Source organism: Pteronotus mesoamericanus, unplaced genomic scaffold (genome assembly GCF_021234165.1).
Source record: "Pteronotus mesoamericanus isolate MK-2021 breed Mesoamerican mustached bat unplaced genomic scaffold, CSHL_Meso_final contig_90, whole genome shotgun sequence".
Taxonomy (NCBI): Eukaryota; Metazoa; Chordata; class Mammalia; order Chiroptera; family Mormoopidae; genus Pteronotus; species Pteronotus mesoamericanus.
Genome location: NW_026555277.1, coordinates 43,190,043 through 43,217,315, shown reverse-complemented (window position 1 = coordinate 43,217,315; position 27,273 = coordinate 43,190,043). Strand labels below are relative to the sequence as shown.

The 27,273-nt window shown below is 40.2% G+C and overlaps 1 protein-coding gene across 25 annotated transcripts in view; it reads right to left on the bottom strand.

The window, feature by feature from the left end:
• Positions 1-23,209, bottom strand: part of SOX6 (SRY-box transcription factor 6) — a 606,402-nt gene extending 583,193 nt beyond the window's left edge. For 16 of the 25 annotated variants that reach the window (XM_054586044.1, XM_054586039.1, XM_054586053.1 and 13 more), the window contains exon 1: positions 19,411-20,007. The gene's annotated coding sequence lies outside the window, so the exon portion shown is untranslated. The other 9 variants (XM_054586059.1, XM_054586060.1, XM_054586064.1 and 6 more) reach the window with 6 other exon arrangements.
• Positions 23,210-27,273: the final 4,064 nt, after the last annotated feature.

Genomic DNA, 27,273 nt, shown 5'->3' with positions numbered 1-27,273 from the left:
TCATCCTGTAAACTAAAAGGTGGTAGGCTTGGTTCCCAGTCAAGCCACATAGCTGGGTTGCAGGTTCGGTCACTACTCAGGGCACTTTAGAGAGGGAACAGACAGATGTTTCTCTCACATCAATGTTTCTCTTCCTCTCTCTCCCTCCCTCCCTTCCTCCTCCCTAAAATTAATAAGCATGTCTTCATATAAGGATAATAAATAACTAATAAATATTTAAAACAAAGGAATAAGAAAGAGAATAAAACCACAGACATGGAAAAGAACAAGAAAATACTATGTCAACTTTATATCAATATATTTTTTAAATCTAGAGAAACTAGATTAGTTTCCTATAAAATAGAAATGACTAACTGACTTAAGAATGTGTAGAAAGTATAAACAGACCAATAAAATACTGTTAAATAACTATCTCTTTTAAAAGTGAAGATCAAATGGTTTTTCGGTGAATTTTTTTTAACTTTTAAAGAACTGACAATTCCTATGGTCTCCAAAAGAAAAAGATGGCAATATACAATAGACAATTCCTATACTTCCAGAGCATAAACAAATATGGGAAACTTCCAACTCATGAAGCAGGCATGACTTTACTATCAAAATTCTAAAAAAGACAGCACCAAAATAAACTCATAGATATAATGAGTTTAGATATAATTCATAGATATGAATTATAGATTCATAGATATAATTCATATATACAAAATTCAAATTCCTCAGTATGAATATATGTATACCTATAAACATATACTTTAACTATATAGCTTATTTGAGGACTACAAGCATAGTTAAGTACTAGAAAAAGCTATCAATTTGTTTTATAGAGTATTAACAAACCTAAGAAATAAAACAATTATTTTATCAATGAATTCCTAAAATAGTTGATGAAATTTCAAAACCATACTAAACCACAATATCTTAATAAAGAAAGATCAAATGAATCTAACCAGAGAAAATCTACCTTGAATAAACGCAAGCTCCTATGCTTAGCTCCAAAACACCAGCAGTTCAAGTACAGAATGGATGAGACATGGTAACTAAAAGCCTTGTGAGTTTTAGTTGGCAGTAAGATTAATGAGTCAACAGTGTGACGTGGCTTCCATAAAAATTTAGGCTCCATTAATAAAAGAATATTATCTAGAACAACAGAGGTAATAATTTCAGAGTATAATGTAGTGGTTATATTCACAGGTTCAAATCCTGACAATCATGCTTTAATAATGTCTCAAGAAAATCGCTTAATTCCTGAGTCTCAGTTTCCTCATCCATAAATTAGAAATTATAATACATACCTCACAGGGCTAAGGTAAGACTTAAATGAGATAACATTTGGTACATAATATTGTTCAACATATAAAACAAAATTTTTAAATAAGTTGTCCCAACATTCTTTCATGCAATGATATCTACTGAGTGCTTTTAGGTTTCAGACACTCCTCCAGTCACTAAAAATTAAACAATGAATTCACAGACAACCCACATGGAGCTTACATGTCAGTGGAAAAGAAGAAGTAACGTCTCTATCATTGCTCCTCCAGCATGGACTGGATGATCATGTATATAAAATCACACTATAAAAAGAGTAATTAGAGTACTCTTTCAACTCTGAGGTTCTATGATGCAAAGGCTATGACTCTATGATTTCAAGTATAAATACTGTAGGAATACAGAAACACATATTCCCAAATTCTAATCCATCCATGAGGCTTGTAACAGCAACCATACCACCGCCATCTCCTTCAGCACCAACACTACGGCATTGCTGCCTGCAGGAAGCCCCTTTGAATTCACAGCTGCCTTCTCAGATACCATATATCATCAATACCTTTATTTTTTTTTTTCGTTGTTTTTTTTTTCCTTCGTAATTTTTATTTTTATTTTATTTTTTTTAATTAATTTATTTACTTTTTAAATACATTTGTCTCTGCCTTCCCCCCCCCTTTCCCTTGCCCCCTCCCACCTTCCCTCCCTCAGCTCATCAATACCTTTATATATTGAACACATAGCTGCTTTCACTGCCTCAGCTATTTTCGTTTTCTCCACTGTGCCTTCTTCATCAGGGAAACAGCATGGAATCATTAGTGCAAAGAGCTTGGCTTTTGTCATCAGACAAACATGGGTTCAAATCCTAGATCTAACATAGCCAGTCTGCTGCTTCCACTAGGAATCTTCCAGGACCTGGCAGTTAAGCCTACAATCCCCAGCCATGTTTGACTGAGGCTGAGGCCCTTCTGGGGGATATCTCCTGGGTCCACAGGATGCTGGAGCCTGAGCCAAAAAATCTTGATGGAAATAGAAGTTATCAACACCCCAAACTCAGCTGCCTGCCTCCACCCATAACCTTCTAGGACCTACAAGCAAGTCTGCAATCACTGGCCAAGCCAGGCTGCACCTGGGCCCTCCCCGTGGAATGCCTACTGGGTCAAACTCCCTGTCCACTAGCTACCGCCTCTTCAGGTTCACCACTGCTTCTTCAATTATTGCTACAGTTACAAATCTAGCTCTGAGAAAACTCACACCCAAACTCACTCTGTACCCAAGTCAACTAATCTCCACAAATTATGACACTCAAAAATGAAGATGTAGACATTATAATAAAGGAATTTTAGTTCCAATAGATTTGTTGAATTGCAGTTCAAGAGGTTCTCAAAGTACCTGTTACTACAGAACAGTTAGTATTCTCTCTCAAAAGTACTCTAGAGTCACTGTGTCAGGGGAAATTGTAAAATGATTTTACATTACATTCAAGTAGTGTTCATTTTTATCCCCTCACAGACTGTTTTGAATACAGTATTCTAATTTGGGCCAGATTATCCTTTTAAAGACATCCACTTTAATAATAGCTAACAGTTGCATGGTACCACATGCCATGCACTGTTCTAAGCACTTATGTTTACTCATTTAATTCTAAAAACACCTTAAGAAGTGGATACTATTTTACAGGTAAGGAAGGAAACTGATGCCTAAAGAAATTAAGGTAACAAGCCCCAGTTCACACTGCTAGCAAATGGTAGAGTATGCTCTTAGCCACAATGCCACAGACTCACTTTACCCCAAACCAATTCTCCAGCATTCTACATGTAAGAGAAATAAAATTGGAGTCAGAGAAGGATTTCCACTCTTCAGAGTGACTGACAAAGAAAACTAAGAATAGGTTTTTAAACATAATCTTAAAAGTTGGGGAAGGGGCAGGAGGACAATAAAAGTTTAAGAGAAAAGGAATTTTAAACTTCTGGGACAAGAGGAGATTCAAAGCGCCAATATTTTCAGTATTATCTTGCCTTAAAGTTGACATCTATACAACCTATGCATCTATGTTCAGGCTGAAATTATTCTGAAGTGCTTAAAAAGAATTTAAGCATCTATATCTAAGAAGAAATTTAAGTAGACCTAGTTCTTACCTAAGGGCTGCTCACCGTGTACTGTAAGATATCACTTTTCATGTAGTAAAACACCAACTGAAAGATAACGGGCCTCATTGGCCTTCATCTACATTGTTGGAACAGATAGAAACACCTCAATTCAGGAAAACACAGACATATAATGGGAAGCAGGGAGAGTTGTTGTTTTAAGTAAAGAAAACAGTTGTTTTTATGGAGTCCAGATGGAAATCTACTGCTGTATACAATGTGTGTCAGAGGAGGGGGCTTTGAAGCCAAGAGCCAGCCATCAAGCGACCTTCGCAGACCTTACTTACCATAGTGCTCTCCCTTAGCAGGAACAGAACCTTGTAAGTAAAAGAATGAGAAAGATAATGAATGAGTCATCAAATGGAAATGAACCATCTAACTGATGCAAAGGAAAGAAAATATGAGAATTTCTGCATATGAATGTGAAGCTGACAGAGATACAGGCAGTACTCACTTTGCACTGCACTGTGTTAACTGCAAATAGTGCATACTGGAGCCAAGTCCTCACTTGGCAAGGTTCTGTAGTAACTGAGATCAAACCATGACAACTGAACTATGCAAAAAGAGGATATACATTAATTTCCGTTAACATCAAGCCATGTAAAGCAAGAACTACCTTAATAACTGAACCTACAGAAATTCAACATCACACAATAACATGTTCAGCTCCTGATTATCCTGACTAGCCAAGCTCCTGATTATCTGGCTTGTAGATTATCTGGAGGAAATCTCATGACTTATTTGCCTGTTATAGGCCAATGTATTTTATAGAAGAAATACCATGGGACTTCAAGCCAGGACATCAGGATTTAGATTAAGGTTCTACCACTTAACGGCTACGTGATCCTGGGCAAGTTATTTTCCCTTTCCCAACTTTAATTTCTTTGTCTACAAAACAAGATTAATGACATATGTCTTCTAGAGTTGTTATGCAAATGAAATAATGAAATAATAATCACTAATGTTTAATGAGAGCTTGCAACGTATCAGCCACTCTGCCAAGTGTATTTTGTATATTGAAACCTTTCAAAAACTATGATACAGGTTATTATCTTAATCTTCTGAAAACACCCAGAAATGTCTGGTATATGGCAGTTGTCCAATATATGTTTGGTAATATACATCTATTTCATTACTCAATATTGCCTCCATCCGTGGCAATGAATAGATACTAAAAAGAAAATGAGAAAATCTGAAATCTGTATATTTATTTGATGCTTCAAAAAACTGTTCGAAGAAGAGAATCAAGTTCTTACTGAATATAGGGGTGTGTCCAGACCCCCTCCCCCAGAAATTCCTTTATCTCCCTCCTCCTGCGTGATAGTTGTACTCTAAGATTCTGGAAGCGGTTAACTATCAGACTTCAAAGACAGCCAACTCTGTTGGTGGCAGAAACCATACTCAAAAAACCTGGCACTGGTCACTGCTGCCGGGCCTGGCCAAACACACGCAATGAATTGATGGCTGTGTCCCAATGCCCTGCCTATCTCTTCCAGCCCAAACTCCTTCAGAGACACAACCCTCCAGATGCTAATACTTCCTTCCTTAAATTCTCATTAGCCACTTAAGGTTAGAAAGCAAGAGCACTATCTAGGATCACACTGTGAAAATGTACTGGATCAAAGTCATCTGGACAGTAAAGGGAAAAACCTAGAAATGCTTTAGTTTTTGCTCATGATTCCACCAGTATAAATTCACTTATTAAATTATAGTCCCAGCCACGTGTCACCTTAGGAAGCAGAGCGGACATGGTGTTTTGAAGTAGATATACAGAACAAGGAACTTCACTGAAAGGTGTGTGTAAAGAGGCAGCGCAGAGCCTTATCCCAAAAAGGTATAAAAAACATGTCAGAGCTGAACCCCTCTGCAGATCATCAAACTTTTCATTCTACCAGTAGAGAAACTAATTCCTAGAAAGAAGTGACTTAGAAAGAAGAGGCTGGGCCAATGTCACCCAAAGTTTATTGGCAGACCTGAAACTCCCAAACTGGGTTCTTGCTACTACACCAAGCTATACAACAAGCATATCAAGTTAGAGCAAAGGGTAAAAGGGAGAAATGAAGAGAACGCTGAAGACAAATGTTAGCCTATAGCCATCCTTTATTTGCTGCCTTACCTCCCCCAACTCCTGCTCTGATTGTATCTAAATCCAAGGAAGGATCAGCATAGAAGCAACAAAAAGTAAAGCTAAGATGAAAACTATGCAAAAAGAAGATACTGAGACTAGTGATTCTCCACTTGGTCCCCTCTCCTGCAACATGAAAAACACACCTAACTATGGAACCTCACTGACCCCTTCATGCCAACAAATGATTCGAATTGTTTTTCCTTAAAGAATAAAACATGGTTTAAGTCTGCTTCTTCTCTCATATCAGAGCCCTGTAAAAATCTCATACTACCATTTTCTGTACCCCAATATTGATAAATCTGTAGCCCCACTCCCTGCCTCAGGTTTTCAATGACTGGCTACATTCTTCAGAGGGGTCCTATGCCAGGAGAGTATCCTTCGGAAACTATGTTTTTCTTCCATGACTCACCACACTCTCTTCACCTTTCTTTCTCATTTACTTTTCTATTTCAGTGGTCCCCAAAGTGGGCTTACACATCCTAGGGGTACATTATATAAATATACTTACGTATATTTACCTATTTAAAAAGGAAAATGAATTCTTACTTCAATTTAAATACAGATTAATACTTGGGGTCTATATGTAAAATATTAATGTGTCACATCCTGTATCAGAGATAAGAGACTGATTATAAATAATATTATTTACTTTTTAACTAAATTAACCCTGAACAAATGCTCAAGTAATTTAAAAAGATCCTTCCAAAGAGACCACAGTTTAAGGATAATATTAATAACACAGTCCTTAGTGATAATAATACTATGACCAAGTGAACACTTGTACAATACCAGTAGCCCTTTAATGACCACATTATAGAATAAAAATAATGATCCAAGCATATCTGACAAGAAATAGGCAGAGATTTTTTTTTACTTATCCATAAGAGAATTTGAGATATAGATTTATATCTAGCATCATTAACAATGTTCCTTATCCTATTTTACATTGAGATGTTAAATAATAATATGAAGCCATTACAATCAGTAAGACATTTAAAAACTAAGCATTTAGATATAAATTTTTGCAATTGTTGCAATTTTTCCAAAAATGTTTAAAATCATAGAATATTCAACATTTTACAGAATTTCACCAAACATAATTTAAAATGTTTAGAAATTTCTTCTGAAGCTCTCTAACTATAAAAGACAAAAAGCCATATGATATTAGAAAAACACGAGTTCTTTCTGTTGCTCTAAAAAATGGCTAAAATATAACACAGAAAACAATATGGCAACAAATTTAAGTATATTCCTTTGCTAGAAAATCAGTTCCCAAATGCACAACTCTGGGTAACCATTTACCTAAAATACAATGTGAATTATGTTCCCTGGGTATGTGCAGTAGTGCATACTGCCATAAAAAATGTTGAAAGTAGCATAGAAAACATGACTGAAGATTTGAAAAAGAAAGTTTTATCATGTAGGATGGTTGTTTTTCAGATGAATGAATGGATATATCTTTAACATGCCTCAGTTTATGGTATTTAAAAAGACAAAATGCTACTTTTTTATGTGAGCCACTGAAATATGTTCCAAAGAAAATATAATCTCAAGTGTTACTTTTTAAAATAAAAGTAATGTTCAAAGAACACTAACAAAGTACAACCACTGGTGAAGTGGTTGCTCTAGCTGGACTACAGGAAAAACATTAGGGATAAGATTACAGAGACAGCACCAGGGACTTCACTTAACTACATCATTCATAGCCAAGCAACTGTGACACAATGTTGAAGCCAATTATGATGCAATTACTTTTAAAAATAGATTTGTAAAACATAGTAAAATCTTTACAATGCTTTGAAGTGAGATGGGGAGTAACCATGAGAACTGTTTGTACCACACAGAGGTTCCCCCGCTTATCTCATGGCAACATTTCCAAAGTTAAGATAAGGAACTGAACACTAGTGTACCAAATGTGCTGACAAGGTGCTGTGTGTGACCACATAGCTAGATTAGATAGATAGATAGATACATACATACATACATATATACATACATACATACACACACACACACACACATACCATCAAATAAACAATTTTTATCTTCAAGGTAAAAGTGATATTTTATCAAATGAGAAAGTAAATGTTTTTCTAAACAGTCATACTATGAAAAAGTATTCTGAAAATATGTTTGGAAATGATTCTATCATAGTGTGATTTTGTTACCAAAAATTCTGTGCCTGTCACCTACAAAAACACTCATCTGTTTTCAATTTTAAAATTAGCAACAGAATATTCTGACCTGTTTAATGATGTTCCAGACAGTTTCAATGGACTTCGAGCCCATTTATTAACATATGAAAATGCTATACCTTCACCATCATTGACAAAAACAACTGATTGTCATTAAGAAGCACAGAGACTTAGGAGCCAAATTTTAACAATATATTTTTGCATAATGTGTTTAGGATTAATAAATTAGTATAACAATTTAATAAGTGCAACCAATGATATACTTCTTACATTTGGATCTCTTTTTCTTTCTTAGGTAGCATTTTCACCTGTGGTAGTATTAAAACCATGTAGCAAAGTAAACTAAACTTGGGACCAAACCTTTAAATCACTCCATCACAAAGTGTTAAATTAGGACTTTTAAAAATAACAAGCATATTAAATCATAGGTCTTGGGGGAACCACAGTAAGTTTTAAAATATTATTTTATCTATACCTCTTTCTTTTACCATCTACTTATGAATTTTTTATAGCATATACTAGAGCAACAGTACATGTAAATACAGTAGGCCCCCTTATCCGAGGGTTCACTTCCGTGGTTTTTAGTTACCCACTGTCAACCATGGTCCAAAAATATTCAATGGAAAATTACAGATATAAACAATTCATAAGTTTTAAATTGTGCACCACTCTGAGGAGTGTGATGAAATTTCATGCCATCCCACCCTCCCCTCCTGGACAGAAATCATACCTTCATCCAGCATGTCCACACTCTATACCCTACCTGCTCGTTAGTCACTTAATAGCTATCTCAGTTATAAGATCACAAAGCTTGTGTTCAACTAACACTTACTTATTAATGCCACATTCACATTATAGTACATTGTTATGATTGTTCTATTAAAATACAGTAACTATCCATTGTTGTAGCTAATCTCTTACAGTGTCTAATTTACAAGTTAAGCTTTATCATAGGTATGTATGTATATGAAAAAACATAGTATATACAGGAGTCAGAATTGTCTGTGGTTTCTGGCATCCACAGGGGTCTTGGAATATATCTCCCATTGGTAAGGGGTGACTACTGAAATTTCAAATAAATATGCACATGTATTAGGATGCATGCTCATAAACATTTTGCTGATGGTGTATTCATCCCCAAAGTTTGCAGACCACTATTCTATCATAGTGAGAAATTCTCCCAAATAAGCCTTAAAACTATCTTGCCAGAGGAGTTCCTACAGCCTCACCCTTACCTAATACTTTCCAGGTGCCATAGGCGACTCAAACTACCTAAAATCTCTATTTCTTTCTCTACTTAAACATCCTAAATTCTGTTCCTTTCCTCAGCTAATGTAAATGCTACATTCACTCCAATGAAGCAGGGAGAATACTAACTAGTGCTTTGTTTGTGATAACATTCAAACAAACATTTTATTAATAATCAAAGATATTTACTTTTAAGATGCATTAGTAATGTACTTATTTAACTAGATTAAGGCTTCAATTGAGGCAATTTATGATGACCAAATAATGTCCCCTCACTAAATTTAATAAAATTATACTTTTGTTTTAAGTTATCAGATATAAATTTGTTAATAAACAAAACTAAAAACTGTATCAGCTTTGATCGGTGTAGGTCAGTTGGTTTGGTGACAGCTCAGTTGGCGGGCGACATCCTGTAAGGCGGAATTTCACCAGTTCAATTCTCCCCAAGGGCACGTGCCTGGGTTGCCAGCCTGTCCCTGGTCAGGACATGTGCAAAAGGCAACCGATCTATGTTTCTTTCACACCTTGCACATTGATGTTTCTTTCCCTCTTTTTCTCCCTCCCTTCCCCACTCTCTAAGAATAAATCAGTAAACAAATCTTTTTAAAAAAAGATTATATAATCATAGCCTCATAAAATGTAAAAGACAATTGATGCAAATGTCCTATTTGATTGGCATTTTAATATCAGAGAGCAATGTATGCACAGATCAAAAATGAAGAAGAGAATGACCCAAAGATGTAAAAGTGAATCAAACAAAATTCAAAAGAAAAATTTGCATACAATATGGATGGGTATACTTTTTCATATACTTTACTCACACAGCACCTGATAACATTAGCGAGTTTTCCATGTGGACATAAAGAAGAAATTAAACACAAGACTTCACAACTAAGACATAGCTAATGAGTGCTTTGGAACAGGTCCCATGGCATCACAATAAAAAATTGAGCTATTTTTCATTCTTTCCCCATCACGCAGGAGGATTAATAGTCCCTAAATTCACTAGTCCCACCTAATTTAGGCTGATTTTGGTTGATATATGTATTTGTCTTAGAGAAAATAAACTTGTTACAAAATTTTTAAAATGTAAGTATTCAGTGTACTGTGACTCTACCTTAGCATCCCTGCAAAAAACAAAATTATATAAAAAGTACAAATGAAAGCATTCTCTGGAACTATTAAAGTTTAAAGGATCTAACCTTGCCCTGGAGTCCTCATTGGAGTGTCGTCCAATGAACCAAAAAGTTGTGGGTTCGATTCCTGATCAGGGCACACACCTAGGTTGCGGGTTTGTCCCCAGTCAGGTGCGTACATAAGACAACCGATGGATTCCTCTCTCTGGCATTGATGTTCCTCTCCCTCTCTTTTTCCCTCCCTTCCCCTCTCTTTAAATAATCAATAGCGTGTCCTTGGGGGAGGATTTTAAAAAATTAAATTAAATTAAAATAAAGGTTCTAACCTCAGAAAACCTGAAAATTTCCTTTAACAATGCCTTAGAATATTATATTAAAAATAAAAATTAAGTATGCATACAGTTAACATGTTCCAAGATTAAAATTCTTTTTTAAAACCTCAATATACTGAGTTAGGCAAAAGTATGTTTACAGTTCATATGGAAAATGATACAATAATTAATAAATAATAATAAAAGAATAAAGTCTGTTTCATGTACTTACAACCATAAACCTACTTTTGTCCACCCTGTATTTATTTTCAATGTTCATCTTTTTAGTCAGAAAGGATTACAGTGAAGAAATTTTAAAATTGTCCAGTTTTCCTCCAGTGTGTATTTGAATCTTCAAACACAAAAGTAAAAATTGTTCCTGAGACTCAGTTAACTAATATGCGGTGGTCCAAGTTAGTTAAACTTTTATTCAGTTGCTACATTATTTTTATTTTTATTTTCTTTTTCCTTAGGTTTTTGAATCTTATTAAAGAACTCAATTGAAGGTCCTAAAGGAAAATATTCTTTAAAGCATCGTAACTTATTTAATATGGCTAAGGGGATGTTTTTAAACTGTTTTATAGAACTTTAATATCTTTTTCCCCTTTCTTTTTCATAGAGAGATTTCATCACATTTTCATGGCATTATCAACACTGAGAGTCTCCAGCATGCCAAAGCGGTGGTAAGAAGAGTGAGTTAAGGCCATTAGAAACTGAGGCCATAACTTCTCCAGCCTATGTTACCACCAACCACTTTTCAGAAAGTGATTATTCACACAGTCACACGAGGTGCAAATTCTCAATAGTGTGTTTAATATGGAGAAACAAATATTGAACAACAGAAAACTTTCAAACCAAAAAAAGAAAAGAAGGCTCGTGGGCTCAGAGAAAAAGCATTCAAAAAGTTACTAGAAAATGTGAGATCCCAGATTGCAAAACTAAAAAGGACAGAGTTAGCATCTCTATTTGAAAGTTCTAAAGAGTAGAGGGGAGTCGTTGTGCTGCTACTGCTTCTGCTACCACTACTGTTTAATCATCATCATTGTATAATAATTTATATTTCTTCCAAAATCTGAATTATACTGAGGGTTAATTTATTTTCATGTTATCACTCAATAAAAAAATAAGTTATGGAATATGCCAACTTTACAGTAGGATAAACATGAGGGACCTAAAGACTTGTAACAAATAATACCTGAAGCTCAGATATAACAATCAGATCTAAAAATTTCCAAATACTACCCTTTTTCTAAGACCATGCTTGCCAATTCAAGGGGGGAGAAGAGTTCTTCACGGTATTAGAGATAAGATTTTATTAACTCATAGCCCTGATCACCACTTCATATATTAATAACCACCTATTTTAATTTTCATACTTAGTTGACATAATTGAAGGAAATCAATAGTTTGAAAAATTCTTCTGTACCTTAAAATGATGCATAATGCCCCTGACCACAAAACTGAGCTAAGAAAGAGGAGTGCAGTGGTTAAGTTGCTAGCCTATGGCCACATCACATTCATGCCAGACATGGCCTTTTTGCAGTCACAAAGACACAAATATGAGACATTTCAGTGTCAGATCTACAAAATAGTCAACAATACTATCAAATGTTTCCCCCAAGTCTAACACCTTTCAGGAATAGGCTCAATCACCTATTCTTAATAACCTTTTAAGTCACAGCTCAAAGGCCACCTCCTACTAGAAGATTTCCCTGACACAGGTACTTGTGTTTTTATAGGTATTTCTATTATAGTAACTAGCACACTGCAGAGAATCACCCATATTCATACCTCCTCACTAGGACCATGTACTTTCATCTTTGAAATCATGTAGTTCAGTGGTCCCCATCTTTTCACTGCCAAGGATCATTTCATTAATCTTCCTTCATAAACCCCATATTTTGAAAGCTTGTTACCTATCAACTAGCCACACTTATTATGCAATAAATAAATATTTTCAAATTGTATTAATCAAAGATATATATATAACTGACATTTAACACTTTTGATCAGCATGGTATTATTCATTTACACTGGTATATGGGACATGCAGCATTGGTTGGCTCTGGAAATAAGTAGGAAGATAAAATAAATGAGCACTGACATTATACAGAAGAGACTGGAAAAAATAGGAGGCAAAAAAATCCAGCCCTAATTTATGACATACAAGTTTTGTTTGTAATGAATAATGTCCTGAAGCAAAACCCACCTGAAACATTTATTTATATCAAATAGGAAGTTAGACAATATGACTGGTAAGCTTATCTACCCTGCAATCCTTTTATTGAATGAGGCAATGAATATGAAAGCACTTTGAAAACTGAGTTCTATTAAATGAAGAGAATTAAGGCCCCTTTTCATGCCAAGGTTCTACTATTGATCACATAACTGCTACCAATTAATCCTAACACAATTGTCCAGAACTGTTCTGCACACTTCTATATACGATATCTTCAAGCTCAGTCTTCCAAATAACCCTACCTGATAAATTCTATCACAATCCACATTTTAAAAATTAGGAAATTGAGACTTAAAGGAATTATATAATTTTTTCAAGGTCACAAAACTAATTTAAGAAATTAGATTTCAAAGGAAAGATTCAAGAAGTAAAAATTCAAAGTTTAATTTTGGTTTCCTCACATTCAGGTCTATCATTCAGATCAAGAATATATTATTCAATTTTTTCTTGAAAGCCAGAGAAAGTAGAGTAAGATATGTATATTTGGCATAAAGAACTTCCTGGTGTTAATCACTGAAACATATAACCAAGGAAGCTTATAAAATCTCCCTCTTTGCAGGTTTCAGAATAAAGAGAGCTTCTTAACTGATTAGAATGGAGATAGGGTGGTCTATACACCCTTGGAGGATGGAGGATGACAAATGAAATGACCTTTCAAAAGCTCTTCTAGTTCTTTGAATTGGAATTTTCTCAAATTTGAGTGCTGGACATCCAAACCCTATGTCACTACTCTATCACAAGTCTGCCAGACCACTCATGAATTCTCCTTTCTACGAAAGAAAGGAAGGAACATGTATTTCTATCTGTGTTTCATACAAGAGGAAAAGAAACAGATAATGTAACTTGCCAAAGATTACATAGCAAGTATGTAGTGAAGCTAAAATGGAAAGCCAGATCTTTATAATTCTAAGTATGGCACCACAGTAATAGATAACACATACTAAATATTTATTTTATGTGAAGCTCTGAGCTCAGTAATTTCCATTCATTTATCTAATTTAATCTTCACAATAACCCTATTATGTAGATATTATTATTCCTCCCATTTTAGAGATAAAGAAATGGAGGGGTCAAGAATTACACCATGGATATATTGGGGTGGGGGGTGAATGGAGCTGCTAACTTCTACATAAAAGGTTCGCTGTCCATGGAGATAACTAGAAATTATTTCTAAGAAAATAACAACATTCCTGCCCTTTGATATCTCCCCTCACCCCACCAAGAAAGAACAAGGAACTATTCTTAGTTAGGAGCATTCTTCTACAGTTCTGCCAATGACCTGTTTAGCACCATGATAGCTGTGCCTAAATTTCCCCACCTCCCAATCTTCAGTTGGGAGAGAAAATTCTTAAAAAGTAAAGACTATGGCTTCAAAAATGCCCTTCAGGATGCCTAGAACTTAGTAAGGGCTCAATCACATTACCCAATAATCTGTAAAGTACAAAAGGAAACATTTGCAACCATGCCTCAGACCCAGTTCTATGTGAAACCAATGTTTGTCATTTTTTTAAAAATTGTTGTATTTTCTTTTTTCTACATATTGTGCTTACATAGTCATAAAAACTGAAGCATCTTTAATTTTCTTTGTCTGATTTTAAAGAACTACTTTTCAAAGAAGCAAAGAGATTGTGCTCAGTAAAGTCAAAATCACAAATAGCATTAAAATCCCTTTTTGCATTTGAATGGATATATTCAAGATAGACAACTCAATTAGTCTCTCTAAGGTGACCAGAAACAACAAATTATGAAAGTAGCAGGGATAATAGATTATTTCAAAGGTTATCTTGTGAGATATTCAGAGAAGAAAGAGATCAAGGGAGAACTTGGAATGAGTGAATATAGAATGTTTGCATAAACACACATCATATAATGTACTTTGAATTTAACTTATATCTATCATGCATATGTCATCATTAAAAAGCATCAAATCAATATACTCAAGTAATTTTGGTCCAAAACAATTTACAAACACAAAAACTCAAAAAATTCCATTATATCATGTTAGGCTTCTTCAATACATGGGTGGTTCAATCCAGAGAAATCTTTAAAAAGCTTTATAGAGCAGGAGAGCTTGGTAAATAAAATATACCAGTGAATCCCTTGCCAGATGTACCAGAGCAGAATGCTCATAGATAGACTGCAAATACAGAAATAGAAAATCTAGAAAATTACAGAGGAGTAAATTCAAGCTAGTTACCAAAGATGCAAAATTTTCTAAAACATATACAACAATTAACTATCAATTGTTAGATTTTTTTTATTTCACTATTTTATCCCAAATAACTACAGGTTAAGATGCTAACCGGTTCTTTATAAATGGCATCAGATATTTCCCTATAAATGCAAAGAGATAACTCTTTAGATAAAGATTTCTATCATTTCAAATAATTGTTTTTCACTCAAGGTAATAAGAAAAAGAATGCTACTACACATTTTTTCATGCCATTAAAATGTAAAAAAAAAAAATTCAGAATTCTCTAAATATTGTAAAAAGGAATTTTCCCCAATATTATATACTGTGCAAGTTAGTAAGGATTACTAAATATATTAGCATTATAAAGTAGAAATAACTAGGCAGTTGATTTTTTAAATGTGGTTCATTAGTTTATAATAGATTACAGCATCTACAATTAACCTCAGAAAATAATTCACATCTTTCCTAAAATTGAAAGTTTTTTTTTGAGTGAATAGTAAAATGTGAGTGACATATAAGGGGTCTTAGAGGAGCAAGAAGAGAATCTGAATATAAACAAGCCATCATTCTGGTAAAAGGAAATACAAACAACTGGAATAAAAATAGTTGATGCACAAAAGCCATAATGAGGGGGTAGCTCGAAAAATAACTTCTACTTTGAATGGTTTGGATGAAATACAAATTATCCACAGAAAAGTGTGGACTGGCATAAATGTTTGTACAAAATTATAAGTGTATTTCAAGAAGTATGCAAGAGGCAACCGCTTGCATGATGCACAAGGTCCCGGCAATGCTCTGTTTAAGTGCTAGTGCACAGAGTCCAAACCACTGCATTTTAATTACCATGCAGCCTCAGATATATTGCCTTTGATATGGAAATGTTCTTGTTCTCTCATCTTCACATATGGTCTCATGCACAGAAATCTTTATCTGATTCATAAAAAATAAACTAGAATCCAATCTCTACACCTGACCTCAGTGCTTAGAAGTTTTTTACTAAGCATGGTGTCACTATAAAAAGAATGGCTAATATTAGTGTAAAGTTGGATATTTTGAGCAATGATATGAAGGATTTGCAGTTAAGAATTTAATCGATACTGTTTCTCTGAGGTTTTAGGGTTTTATGGTCCCTTTTTGAGACTACCACAGATGTGAGGAAAAACAGACCAGCACTCTTTTTTTGGAGGTAAGAGAGTCCTTGGTATATTTAAATGATATTCCATCTTACAGCCTCCATTCACATTCTTCAATTGATACTTTATCCAAATGGTGACAATGGGTACTTAAGACTTGAAAAGTTATATCAAAAACCATAACACAAGTTTAAACCTATCTTCAGTTTGACTAAACATCTAAACAAAAAATTCACTGAAAAGCTTTTACCCTCTTCCACAGAACAGGAAAAATAAAAACACCTTTCTATAAATGAGTAATGAATATGTAATGAGAGAATGATGAAAGTTTCTGATATAACTCTTACCAAAACAATTAGTTTCCAAATCACAGTTGAAGAACCTCAAGCCAACAGATAAGCTATACATTTAAAATGTGCTTACATCTAATAAAAATTGTTTTTCACAGACTGTTCTGGAGTGGCAGCTTTTTTTTTTTTTTACTTAAGTTATGTTGAGATGCAGAGTATAATCAATAGAAAACATGGAGTCAGAATAAAGGCATAAAGTGTTCAATACATTATTGTCCTTGTTAGAAAAAAAATAATAGGGGAGAGCCCTATATCTTAAACAAGAAGCAACCCAAATACAAAGTCTATTTCCACCTCTACAAAGCAATGAATATTTGTTAATGTTTTAGCAAGTTTCTATAATAAAATCTCTTTTCATTAAATCTCATATACCTACATAACTTGATAATTCTGAAATAAGCTAGATTAATTTTTTTAAACCAGTAATATGACCCATCTAACCTCATGACAGCAGATAAAACGTCCCATCTGCAAATCATCTCACTGTATGTTATCTGTGTTTTATCATTTCTAGTACCTGTCTGTGCCTGATATGGTACTCTCAGACACATTAGCTTGATGGAATGTTTCACTTGACTTCAAAAACATCAATTGATATATATGCACCCCTAAACTATACTTAAACAGCTCTTATATCAACCAAAATTTTAGTTGTACTATACTATACTTTTGGAGAATGCTGTTTGTAAATATATATACATATTATACACATAGACACACACACATATGTGTGTGTGTATATATATACATATGAATTCTCTTACCAACAAGAGAATTCTTTCAAACTTAGAGATATACAACCTAACCAAACTGAAAAGTATAGAAAATATTAAAAGTAAGGCTTAACACCAATCTAAAGCAAATCTTATTTAAAAAATTCATTTATTCCACTACTTACTGTGTTAATTTAAAAATAATTATGTAAAACATCACTGATTTATTCAATAGAAAATGAATATGTGTAGCAATTTTATCAATGACCAATAATCCAATAATTCTTTTTAAAAAGTCAAATAGAAACAGATAAAATGCCACCTAAATGTATCATTTATGTACTGAATGTCATATTTGAAAGCTTTATAAAGAAAGATTTTCCAGGTATGTTAGCATATTTTAAACATATGCTTTTCCCTAAGAAAAATATCTGTTGATTTCTGCTATGAATGAAAAAATGTCCAACAGACAGTGTAATACTCCTATCGTCATTGCTTCCAGTTACTGTTACTGAACCTATTATAGAATTAGTTTAAGGTATAGAGATTGATTGTTTTGGTTGATTAATGTTTTGTATCTTTATCTTTATAGTATAATGTTGAGTGTTATTTAATACACTATTATAGGTGTTTGTACCATGCTCCATAATAATAATAAACCCATACATTTTGCATTTAAAAGTATATTCAGCAGAAGAAATTTCCTTCTCATTACTTCCAAAACAAACACTAAGAATAGCATTAAATAAGATGAACAATTTTAAAAAACTATCCCACTTCGCCACTGCATAATGGAATGTGGCCGGAGAGCAGAGGAGAAAGGAGGTGTTGGTAGTACATGAGAAAAGCAACGGAGGATGTCAGTTTGCCTAGGTAATGACCTACATTTATCTAGATCCTAGTTACTTACTGCCTTTGGTCATGAACTAGATCTAATAAGTGAGGTGCACACTTCCTTGCTTTCAGAGTCTGGATGATTCTTTTTTGGTTGGATGTTGTGTTGTTCTTGTTGTTTTAGGATAAGGACAATCTGTCTTGAGTTTTGAGGTTTTCAAAAATGTAAGAGAAGAAATCTACATGTCATTAGGCCTACTGCCCATGTGCTCACTTATGTGTATTCAGAAAGATACTCTCAGAAGTATATAAATCATACATTTATGGTCTGGTAGAGTTTAAAAATTCAGTCATAACTTTCCCCTACTCTACGACAATGAACTATTTCATTGGTTCAATAAAAATCCAGTGCAACTAAATAAAACCGTGTCTCCACCTCCCACCTGAAAGGCGCTCTCTTGCTGTCATAGCAAAGCTAACCCTATCCCACTAAATTCATGTAGAGTTTAAGATGTTTGCTTGCTTGTTTGTTTGCTTGTTTGTTTGTTTTAAAATAAAGAGACTTTTCTAGTAGATATCAGACATATCTGAGCAGTCTAGAAAGAAGGGGAGGAGGGAGAATGATGAAAGTGCCTAATGCTGAGTTTGGAATTCCATGGTGACTGCACAGGGTGACAGAGGGAAGGTCATGTTCCTGACTGCAGAAATCTGGTTTCCAACAGAGAGTGCAGGCAAAAGCTGACCTGAGAGTGGGGTCTGAGAAGCTAGGTGAGAAGCTCAGGCACCAGTCTGGGTACAGATAGAGAGACAAGGCACTGCTTCTAGGAGCTGAACAAGAGTGAGACAGGAAGAGACAACAAGAGACAGCAGATCGGTCCAGGCTCGCCCCACAGTGAACACTAGCAGCCCCAAGCGTTTAGGCCTGGAGGGGGAAAACAGTAGCTGCAATCAGGACACGGATACAAATTTGTTGAGCGACCTCTGGGATGGGGGTGGGAAGAAGCACACAGACAGGTTAACAATACAAACTAGATGTTGAAGCCCCTCCCCAAGCAAGGATAGCATGCCAAACTGGGACGGGTCCTACAGGACTGGAGCAGATAGAGGGGCACTAACAGCTCCCCCACCATGGGCGGAGTGTGGAGAGCAGGTATATTGCCAGATTTACACGGCATCCTCTTTCCTCATTCAGACTGCTCCCTGCCGCTGGTGCCCGCTTTATCCCTCTAACCTGTAGTTCCTCTTCAACCGAAAAATAAAAAGAGCTGAGGAACAGGAAAAGGGAGAGAGATAAATCAAAGACTAGGCTACATTGTCACAGTCTTCCCAAGTGCAGGAGCCTCCCAGGGCTTCCCTGGCTGTTTCCACCCTTCTTCGGGAATCCGGCAGCCGGAACGGAGCAGAGTGGACCAGTCGGCCAAGCCCGTGCCTATGGGCCTCGGGCCTCAGGGACGAGGTGCTGAGTGCGCAAGCTAATTATACATGTGGCATTTGGGCAGCCGACTGTCCAGTGACACCTTACCTTATGAGGAAACGTCAACCCAAGCAACTGTTCAAAACAAAATGCCATCGCGGGATCAGCTTCGCCAGCTCTTGGCCGGTTCGGGATTGCTTTTCCCACAGCCTCTCACACTTAGCGAAAGAATGTGGCCTGAGGAGGCCAGCCGTGGGCGGGCGGACCCGCCAGGGTTGGGGGGGGATAGGCGGGGCGGTCCTTGCCAGGTGTCCGTCCAGTCCCCCCTCGCCATGGACCAGCTTGCGGACCCGACCACTTGACCTTTTTATTCACCAAACCCACCTCCTAGAAATAGACTGGGCGGGGCTGTGTCTGTTCTCCTCGGGAGCCGGGACCTGGGCATGTGACTATAAAGGGCAGAGGAGAGGGGACCCTGGGGAGGCGGGGGAGAAGGAGCACTCTCGCATCGCGACTCTACTGGATTGCTGGCCGGGCCTCCCAGTCACAGCGAAGGACCGGCCACTGGAGTGCGCGCCGGGGTCAAGCGCCCTGGACACGGACGTCATCCGAGTGCCCCACTGACAGTGCAGCGGGCGGTCCTGAGCCCAGCCCAGTTTGCCACAGCGACGGCTTCAGGCCACCTCGAGACCGAAACTTCAAGCACGGCCCTCAGAGGAGGTCACGCACACAGAAGCAGCCGGGGACAGCCCATCTCGCTAACAGTCCAGCCCCGCCAGCAGAGTCGTAGACTTATTTTTAGTCCCCAAATAGGGGCAGCATTCAATATCTGGCAACCCATACAAACAAACGTTTTCAAACTTGGTCAGCCTAAGAGAGCTTAAATAAAACTCAAAACACGCCAGCAAAAACCACCTTTTATCTGCTCTGAACACACCAATTCTCTTTTTATCTTAAAGCTCCGCGGAGCGCCCGGGAAACGGAGCTAATCTGTCCTCCACAGCTGCGGGCCGCTCCTCCTGGCGCCCGCGCACAACCCCAGCAGGCTTTGCACAAGCCCCTTCCCTTCTCCGACCAGCCCTTTAAGGGAGAAAGAAAAAAAGCAGCTCCCCAGGGAACAGCCCGGCTCCGGCGACTGGCAGCACCGCCCCCGGGCCTGGGCCGACCTCACAGCCTCGGATCTCGGCGAGTCTGCTGAGAGTGCAGCGGACGACTGGCCCCGGGCTGGGCGCCGAGAGGGACGGAGGGCGCCGCTGGGGCTCCGGGGCGCGGAGTGGGAGGGCGCAGGACAGCGAGGTGCGGGTGACTGTGAGCGGGCCGGGGGACTCCCAGGCCAAGCCTGCGCCCGCAGGGCTGGGCGGCCTGTAACACATGCCCCTGCGGGGCCCGGCACCGCTGCCCTAGAGTCCCGGGCAAAGAGGACCACAGATTAGCACTTGGGTTTCGGAATGTCTTGGAAATCGGTTTGTTTATTCCTAAAGAAATCATAAAAAGTCAGTCCAAAAATAAGGGTAGGGGAGAGGAAGGTAGAGAGCGGAGGGAGCTAGCAGCGACTGGCGCGGGGTCCCGGGAAAGTTGCGGCGGAGCGGCGGTGGGGTGAGTGTGGGCGGAGGAAGCGTATGGTTTTCTAGCCACCCGGGTTTTCTTTATGAACTCCTCCCGGGAAACTTCACCCGGCGGAGAGCGCGGCGGAGGTCCTCGGCTCTTGCCCGCCCTCGCCCAGCGTCAACCCCGCAAATAGCCGAAGTTTCCAAACCAAAATGGGGGGGAGTGGGGAGTAGCGTTAAGAAGCCCAGAAACCAGCGGGTCCTCCCCACCTCCCGCACCCGGAGCCTGGCTAACACTGAAGCGCTCCGGGAAACTGCGCCTTCGCAGTCAGTCACACCGTGAACCAACCCAACACTTTTCAAGAAAACAAAATATTCGTTGGGAAACTTACTTTGCATTTAGTCTCTATTCTTTGGGGGGATGCGGTTTAGGTCGGCTCGTAAGGAAAGCTCGTTTTGTCCAGGTTGGATATTGTCTACTTATGGATCAGCCCTTGGGTGAGGGTTTATTTTAATTTATGGCTTATGCATTCTTTTAAGGTCGATTTACATGACCTCCGGCTACAACTTAAGACAGCCGAGGAGGGCACTCGAGTCGTCAGTCGGCCAAACCCACAATTAAAACAGCCCTCCCCCAAGTCTTGGTGCGACTGGGACAATCCCGGGGTAGACCGGCTGCCTGCTTTTCTCTTCTTTCTTTCTCTTCTTTATTCATTTGTCTTTTTTCCTTCTTTCTCTCTGTCTTTCTTTTTTAATATCACAAAATAAGATGAGATATCGGTTTGAAAGTTTCGGTAGAACTTTCTCTAAACCCAAGCCTGCCGCGATAACGAGAGATACAGCGCTCACGAAGCCCTCAGGATGCTGCCCTCTTGTGGGAACATAGGGCATTACCACCCAGCGGTCCCATCTGAACCCTCCCTCACAGAGCACACACGCACATGCTGAGAGAGAGAGAGCGAGCGCGAGAGAGAGAGCGAGCGAGAGAGAGAGAGAGAGAGAGAGAGAGAACACACTACACACGCAGGCACCCAAGCTTCTTACATCACACACTTGTGCAAACTTCAATGAGTTACCTACCTCAAACTTCACGGAGACTTAAAAATTCACTCTCTAAGCACCTGACTTCTTTTTCCTATCATTCCCAGTTAAATAGATTATAATATCTATACAGAGCCAGAGGAGGAGGAATAAGGTGGGCCGAGAGGACGGACAGATTTCCGGGACGAATACTTAGGATGGCGATAACAGCTTTCTGTTGTCAAAGGTTGCGTTGTCTGTTTCACTCCCCTGCACTTTTTGCCTTAGTGTCCTACGCACAGTTATCTACAGCTACAACATGTGTTTTCTCGGCGTGGATTTTGGGCTTTGGGGGGTGGCAAGGAAACCAGAAGCCCGCCACGCAGATCTGTCACCGCCTCCGGAACAAGGCACAACTCTCCGAGAGGGGGACGCATCCCGGGGATCCGCGCGTCCACCAGCGAGCGGCAGGCGCTCGGGCCCCTTTCTCAGACTCTACCCTCCCTCTGCGACGGCCCGCGGAGCCCTCCTCCCGCTCCTCCTCCCCCCTTCCCCTCCCCAGCCCAGCGCGGAAACCCGCTCGGACTGGGCGGCCGCGGCTCCCGGTACCCCGCGCCCTCGCGGGGCTCGCGCGCTCTGCTCCAGTCCCTCCGCCGGTCCTGCCCCAGCCCCTCGGTCCCAGCTCAGGAAAACTAACCCTGCAGCTGCCGGGAAAGGCAGGGGCGGAAGGCACTGAGGGACGGCGGCCCGGCCCGGGGTTCCTGCCCCTGCCCCTCCGGCTCCCCAACAGGTAGCTTGCAAAAGGGCCGCGCGCTCACGCTCGGCCTCCCTCGCTCTCTAGATCGCTCGCTCCGTCCCGGTTACCTGGGCGGGCTCCAGGATGGTACTGCGCGGGAGGGCTCCTTGTGCGCTGCGCCGCGGGAGTAAATGGCATTAAAGAAAAAGGGAAAGATACAAATAAAAAAAAATCTTTTAAGGAAGGGGAGTCGATGCTAGGTCAATTAGCACAGCCCCGGGAGCAAGAGAGCAGAACCCCCCCAGCGCCGCGGCAGGCGCAGCCCGTTAACTCAAGTCTGCGGGGGTGTCCCGCCCCGGGCGGGGGAGCGCTGACCCGCAGAAGTTTGCCGCCGGGAGCCGGGCAGTGCGCGCAGAGCGGGTAGACTAGGGGTTTCCCCCTTGAAACAAGTGAAGGCGATGGTTAGTGCTGTCAATCTTGGCAATCAGTGTGAGCGGCCATGTCGTAAGTATTCAAAGCATTTCCCGTCGTGCAACATCAGAAAGTGAGTGGCCAGGGCATTGATCTGAGCGAGGGAGAGGAGGCAGGGCTCCCCTCCCAGACAACACAGGCAAGATGAGACAAGAGGCGAGGGAGGCAGCGAGCCAGGCAGGGAAGCTGGGAGGGAGGGGGAGGGCCGGGGGAAGAAGAAGGAGGGGAGAGCGGGAGGCACAGGCGAGAGAGCTGGAGAGAGAGGGCAGAGACCGGCGAGAGCGGAGGTTGGAATTGTAGAAAGCGCCTGGGAAGAGAGAGCGAAGCGACTACTAGGAGGAAATTGGAAGGGGACAAAGAAGAGGGAGAGCTGGGGTCAGAGGGAAATGATGACAAGTATTAGGTGGGAGAGAGGCTGAGGAGTAAAGGACCCAAGGAGCGCTAGTAGGACAGGGGCTGCTGGGAGGAGTCAAGAGGAAGGCAAACTGAAGTGTGGGAAAAGTAGAGAACTACGGAGAAAGAAAGGACAAAGTGGGGCGGGGGCGGGGGGAGAAGGTCAAGTCGGAGAGGAAAATGTTCGGGTGGTAGTTTGTGCTTTGAAAAAGTTGTGTGACGGAGGAAGAATGGGCTGGAGGTTAAGAAGTACTGAGTTAGAGAACTGGACCACAGAAGTGAGTCATGAGAGATGCAGAGAAGGGGAAGGACAGGGGCTGAAGCAGACCAGGAAGAAGGAAAAAAGGGTGAATATTAGATGAACAATAAGAAGGATGAAGGAAAATGAAATCAGAGGAGGGGTGGAAGGAAAGGAAAGAAAGAAGTGCAGAAGGAAGCAGAAATAATGAAAACACACAAGTTAATAGGATCCCAGGAAATGAGAGAAGAGAAGTGTATGTCAAAAGATGCAGGAGGGGAAATTGAAAGGAAAAAAGAAAAAGCAATTGACATAGGAGATTCTTGGCTTGTGTAGGTGGCAATGTTCTAGAGGCCGTGTGGAGTATCGAGTTCATGGATGAAAATTATTAAAATAACAAGACACACAAACTACCAAAGAAAAAATAATTATACATTTGCAATAATAAATAAAACAGTTCCAGTGAATTATACGGATAAGTTTGTGTTACGTGAATTGGGTGGGTGATATATGTGTATTACCTCAACTTTGTATAGGAATAGATTTGAAGAAACAATTTTAAGACAGGTGGTTTGGGAGTGACAGAAGATGAAAAGAACTTCAGTCACCCAGGACAGCATGTAAAACTCCATAAGTGAGATGTAGAAAATTAAATTAGTAAGACTCCCCCCAAAAAATACATGAATTAAAGATTCTTTGATGCATATGTAGAATAGATTTTAAAAAAAGATTTGAAGGGTATAGAATACCCTGAAGAAGCAAAGACCTGGAAGTTTATCTCAGTGCAAAAAAAGCTGGGGGACTGGAAATGGCGGGAATAATTGTGAAGTCAGGTAGTGGAGATGCAGGGTAAAAGACACAGATGAGAAAACCAGCTTTGAGAGTAACAGACACAGAGTTAAATGGAGGCGATGTGTATGAGGTAAGGTTGGCCTGTCTAAACCCAGGCCCAAAGCAAAAGACTAGATTTCAGAAACTGAGGTCAGTGGAGAGTCAAAATTACATCAAGATTAAAAACTGGGAGAGAGGCTCTGGCTTTACTAACATAAGGTTTGTGGAAGGAGAGGGCCTTGCTCTGTAGAAACTGATATGAGAGATAGCCAATCTGAGACACCTCATAAACAGACACTTGATGAAAGAAGGTACGGACCAGGAGACAGGGGTCAGGAATTATGACTAGAAACACTAGAATATTCATGGCAATCTAAAGTTGCCATTTTGAGGAAGACCTCCCACAGATTAAGAGATAAAACATAAAGGGGTGAAAGCCTCACAAAGGAAGATGGGAAGAGTAAGCAAGCACGAAGATGGAATAAGCTGAGGTGTCAGTCATATACTGGCTTCTTTACATATAAACTATGTTCCGTTTCACTTGGATTCCAGACAAGAAAAGTAAAAGGATAGAAATAAGGGTGGGGATGACCACTACACATTAGTGGAACAGAAGGAATAGCTAGATTCTTCTACCCCAATAGGAAATATGATGCTTGAGAACTGGGAGCTTGGGGGCTTTTAAGTTCAAGTGACTTGATGACTGTTGGCTGAGAGGACAGCTAGTCCCCAGCAAGAAATTTTGTGTCCCCATTTTCCATAGCGACTTTCGGGACTGAAAAGTCTGCCTCTAGGCGCCAGACCCTACTAGAGGCGGCCATGGAGAATGCCTCACACCTCGCACGCCAGCTCCTTCCGGGGCTTCCAGAACTGCGGCATGCCCCTTGACCTCCAAGGCCCAAGGGGCAAACCCAGACCAGTATTTCTAGCCCAGACTGGAGCCAGTCTCTTCTGGGATTTGCTTTTGTTTTTTGTTTTTGTTTGTTTGTTTGTTTTTGTGAATAGTGTGGCCCAGCCCAGCGCTTGGATCCAGAGCTTCACGCTCTTCCACCGCCTGCCCTGGAACTCAACCACAGGAGCCAATCTCTCCAAAGCCTAAAAGACGTCAAAATCAAACGACCTGTGCTAATGCTTGTAGAGTTAGGGCAATGAGTAGAGGTGGCCCCAAAACCTGAATCCCCAAGGAAGAGCCACCGAGGAAGGTGAGATGTCCGGGACTGAAACGCTGGGGTTCGGGTGGGTTCCTCGGAGTTGCTGCAACAAGTTAGGCTTTTCAAGTGCCAGCGCATCCGTCTCTTTAAATTACCTAGCACTTGGGGATCTGGGGGGGTGGGGGGGTGGCGGGGTGACTGACCCTGCCGACAAGATGCAGGCCGCTGGTAGGAGGCAAACAAGGGGGGTTGGGGCAAACGTTATCAAGATCTCTGGTATCCAAGGCCCTAATAGAGGGCCGCGGTAGACCTTCCAGGAAAGAGCGACAGGATTCCTCTTTAGATTTTATCTAATAAACTAAAGTAGATAGATAAGGCGGAACCCATAGCCGGTCACAAAATTGGTCCCTAAAGTAAGGAAACTAAAGTTTGGGGTCTCGGTGCCGCACTTCAGGCTGTGCACGGGATGACACGTGGCCCTCGGGGGCGGGGGTGTGCCCTCAGGGTTTCCTTTCTAGACACCAGCAAGGCGGTACGGCGCAGGGGGTGAGGCGGAGAACGCTGCAGCGGGCTTAAGTGCTCTGCTCCCCACCTGGCCCGCACTGGCCTGCGGGCTCCGAAAAGTCCCGGAAGTAGCGGGGCACACCCAGGCACCGCGGCCAGATCCGGAGGCACGCCAGGGCACTTTCTGTGGAGGTCAGAGCCCTGTGTGGCGCAAGAACTCGGGTCCCGAAGTAGGGTACCAGGAAGGGAAGTAGGGAAGAGCGGATGGGGACTGACTTACCTGCCCGCAGCTGTCGCTGCCTCCCTGCCGTCCCGATGTCCCTGCGCACGGCAACCAGCAAAGGCAGCTCGGCTTTGCTAAGTTTGGCCTCGCACCTCTAGAGAAGAGGCGCTAACCCGCAAAGGCAAGGAGCGCACGGTTCCTGGAGAGAGGTCCCCCTGGACTTGGGAAGGGTAATGCAAGGAATTCTGCTCGAGAAGTTAATACTTAAAGCACCCACGCAAAAATCATAATGACTGTTAAAAACCTCAAATTCTCACTTTAATAGCCTCCTTACACCAGCCGGGCGGACAATTCAGATCTACATAACTTCATCTTAAGGTCGCTAACTTCTTTCTGGAAGGGCTTTATAACTACTGGACAAGTATGACAAATATAAAGGTCTTTACTTCCAAAACACGGGAAATGAGAAGTTTTAGTGAAACGAAGAATTAGTGAAAGAGCATAAAAAACCAAAAGGGAAGAAGTTGAAAACTTTAATCACAGCATGGAGAAAAGTTCCAGCAATTGGTTCCCTTAAACAGGGATAACACGCGCGCCGACACTCCAGCAGCCCGTCGCACTCCATTTCAGTTCGGTGTAACCAAATAACGCGAACTCCCAAATAACAGCGCCCTTGGGACTCTGCCTCAAGAGGTCGGAACTCGTGTTTCAAACAACAAAAGCAAAAAACAAACTGTGAATAATGCTCTGCTTTCTGTAAGACGTCATTCTGCAAAAGGACAAGGCATTGTCCCTCGACTTTAAATGGACAGAGAATAACATTAAATTTCATTTGAATCTGTGCCTGATCCTGTTGG